We start from the raw sequence: 4,293 nt of genomic DNA on the forward strand, positions 1-4,293 counted from the left end.
TATACAATGTGGGCTGTATACACTAGTTATGACCACACTATTCCGGTTAAACGGGTTCCATTGTATTATTCATAGTGTAGTATATATATATATAAACTGTGTTCAACTCAAAAGAGTAAAAATCATATTTTCAAAAATTCTTATTAAAGTCCAGAAGAGCTTAACTGTTGAAAGAATAAGTCCAATTTTTTAGATGTTATTAAAAAATTTATTAATTTCAAAAAATAGTATTTACTGACTTATCAGATGAGTACTAGAAACAACTCTATTCCTCTTGCTAAAAGTAATATTATTCAGATTATTGTGCTTATGATTAATTTTCTTTATAATTTTTATTTATTACTATATATTTCTATATGTTGCTTGGTTCATAAGAAATAGCCAATTGCATTGCGAATTATATATGGAGTCAATAGAGGATCACATCAAAAAAGGTTCATGAAGTTCCTCTCCCAGTTGCCAACAGTTAAAGGAGCTGTGACCTACAACCTGGGAAACCCAACCTTAACCCGAAGACTGAAGCCCAGACTGCTGCAGGACATTCTGTTATAAAGTTTAATAAATATAAAATTACTTCATAATCACACTACCTCAATTTTACTTTTAATTATTTATTCATTATTATTTTTTATTATTTTTTTTCTATTTTCTTCTCTCGTTCCTTTTTCAAAATAACTTGTTGTTTTTTTTCACTGTTAGAGGGAAATTGTTTGTTTTATTTAAGTATACCAATATCATTATTTTTTGTTATTAATTTTACATTGTTGTTTTATTAAGAAGCATTACTCTTATCTATTTATTTTATTATTTTTTTCTTCTTTTAATAACAACATTGTATGTAGTTAGGGGCGTCTTTTGTGCGAGACCCCCCCCCATAATCAACTGTTAAAAAAATATATATAATATAACGGTTATATCAACCATGTAAGGGTCATACCAGGCCGATCTGGTATAAAATAAAAATAAAAAATATATATGTTGACGTCCTACTCACATATTTTTTTATTCACTAAATACCTCAGTCATGGATCCTCCTGAAGTAAAACACTAGTTATCTAGAGGTGAACTATTCCTTTCTGGCTTCCGGATGAGGAATGCTTTAGAGGAATAATGACACGAGTGGATAATTAGAGATCTAGATTTAGGGACGAGAAAGTTAAGAAGTTTGAAGTTGAGACAAGCTGTTCATATTTTATTACTCCGATTCTTACCCATGATTTAGCAAACAGCATGTGGTTTGGAATAGTATCACTAAAGAAGGGGACAATAATTTGAAAATATTAATCAATCATTACTATAATATATTTACAAAACTAAAAGAAAAGTTGAGATTCAGTTACAAATTTTAAATACATTTGTCTCTGCTTTGGATTTTACTTTGTATAAAATGTATTTAAACTTTTCTATATAACCTGGAGAGGTTTTCAGGATTACTTAGGACTAAATCTAAACAAACGACTAACATGGAATCCTCATACAAGACAGGAAATTGCAAGTTGATTTTAGCTATTACAACACTTAGCAGACAAACAGTCTAAACTTCATTTCAACTGTCTGATCAACATTACTAGTATAAGGCATATCTAGACATACAGCGTTGAGCTTTGTGGCTCCAGTAAACCTCCGAATTACTCTCGTATTCAATCCATTCAATCCAAAATTCTTTGTAAAATTCTCAATGCTCCTTACTTTGTCACAAGTAAAATCATACATAAAAACCGTTGTGTTCTATATGTAACCGATCTAGCCCAAACCAGATACCATTCATTTTATTACATACGCCCTAACCACCCAAACACACTAGTTTCTAAACTAGCTTCCTCTGTCTTTCCCAACAATCCTCCGAGGCGCCTGAAAAGAACATGGACACGAGACCTGCTAATATAAAAACGTCATTAGAGTGCTACCAATGGGTAGTTTCTACACAACTGTATTACTCCATTGTAAACTAAAATCAAATTTACTGCATGTATGTATATGAACAGTTGTAAATAGCAATAAATAAACAAAAACTTTTCTATATGAACTACTAGTACTGGTATTTGGTGGGGGCAACAAGTCCGAGCCTTTTTGTGACCACTGACAGCTACCTCTGGGTTGCCGACGCGTACTAACCAAGATGGGAGTATCAAAATTCATTCTTCGAGACCACCGAAAAATGAATGTTTAATTGCCCCAGGTGGGAATCGAATCCACAACGTTCCGAACCGTGCGCACTGGGACCTGCGCCCCAACCCACACGGCCGTCACGTCCTCTATATGAACTAAGTGCTACCGGAGTCGTACGTGTTGGTTAACAAAAATGTAGTTTTTCAGCAATATCAATGTGTATTTATTTATATCAATTTAGATTATTTCAATAATATAACATATAATATAATTATAATAATATAATATACTCTTTACATAATTTTGAACTCGAAACATTTGAGCGAGAGTATCTCTTATAGAGCTAGCCGTAAATATTCTAAAACTAATATAAATTGATGATGTCGGCTCCCCGCGAGGCCGTTCTGGACCAAAAGTCCTCGGAAAATCCAGTACGGACCCTGTTCAAAAATTGACGGGCTCAGATGGGAGGATGGGACTCAGAAATTCAATTCTGCAACGGGAGCTCAACCCCATCCTTCCGGACTAGTTTTGATTGGAGCTGAATAATGGAGAGAATGAGAGCAATAAGTTATAATAAACGCATGTCGGCCCCGAATTTGGGCAACCACCTCCGGCTATAGCCGCCCTCACATCTAATCATTGGTAGTTAAATTATTTCTGAACAGCTCTCAGATTCATTACGGCTAATATATCTTTTATACGAAACTGCTGGAATATACCTGAGCCAAAAAATATATCATGAAGGAGAGCATGCACCTAGGTATGTAATTTAAATTTTGCTACAACCCATGAAGGGTCAGGGGTTCAGTACTTTCTAAAGAAATACTGTTACTAGGCCAACGGTTGTGCAAGGAGGTGATTTGGTCAGAATCACGCTCGACGGCTAGCTATGTAATATATCTATAACTAATTTAGCACGAGTAACATTTTGTTTTTTTAGAAAGATAAAGTAAACTACATATGAGGAGGAGATGATTGATGCGGTGAGTGAAGAACAAAAGAGTAAAAAGGCATTTATCAGTGCCTAATCATTCTAGACTAGAATTCATGCCTTCAACATAGTACAAGAGGCGCGGAGAGAAAAATGTAGTTATTTCAACCCATTTTTTTATTACCTTAATGAAAACTATGTATAATTACTAGTTCATGTTAATGTTTCAAAACGTTAAAAAAATTAATTTTTCATTTGAATCTCTAAATCTTTCAAAATACCAACAACAATAGAAAACCTAAGAGAACATCATTTAAAGTAGAGTAAATTTGCTAAAATATGAGCCCTAATAGAGCTATTTACATTCAATAATTCTCGAGATATACCTTTTTAAAAACAACATTTCATAAAAAATGTACTCTCAGATGCCAGAACTCCAATTAAAGCTACTACTATAAAGTAGTTCTTAACGGTCATCTACGTAGAAGCAGTATTTCTTATGATTGTTGATAAAATATATTCACAAAATGTTAATTTTTTGTTATTCCGATAAAATGTTAGATCTTTGAAAAAAATTATCTCTGGAACCATAAGATATATGTCCATCAGACTTAAAAATAAAGGTAAATTAACTTACTATAAAATAGTTAATGTCACGTGTCTTCGAAAGGTATTGTACTTTTATGACATTCACATATGAATATAATTTTTGCACATAAAATTTTGTCCAAACTACTACTATAAATAAATTTATTTGAGCAAATATCATAAAAAAAACTACTGCTTCTACGTAGAACTACATTATAGTAGTAGCTTTAATTGGAGTGCTGGCATCTGAGAGTACATTTTTAATGAAATGTTGTTTTTTAAAAAGCTACATCTCGAGAATTATTGAACGTAAATAGATCTATCAGGACTCATCTTTTAGCAAATTTACTCTACTTTAAATGATGCTCTCTTAGGTTTTCTAGTCTTGTTGGTATTTTTAAAGATTTAGAAATTCGAATGAAAAATTAATTTGTGTTTAAAGTTTTAAAACATCCACCATTTTTTATTCCCCACTACCTATACTCTGAAGCAGGCCTACCTCCGCTATCATTTAGGAGACAAAAACAAGCAATTAACTATGTTTCCAAAATATTTGAACAAACAAATCATCCAACTTACAAATATATTTTTCGATCTAAATTCTCCATAGCTTTTCGGCAGAAACGAAACCCAACACTCCCTCTGGCAGAAAGAATCACTTT

This window comes from Halyomorpha halys, unplaced genomic scaffold, assembly GCF_000696795.3.
Source record: "Halyomorpha halys isolate HHAL.00 unplaced genomic scaffold, Hhal_1.1 Scaffold50.1, whole genome shotgun sequence".
Taxonomy (NCBI): domain Eukaryota; kingdom Metazoa; phylum Arthropoda; class Insecta; order Hemiptera; family Pentatomidae; genus Halyomorpha; species Halyomorpha halys.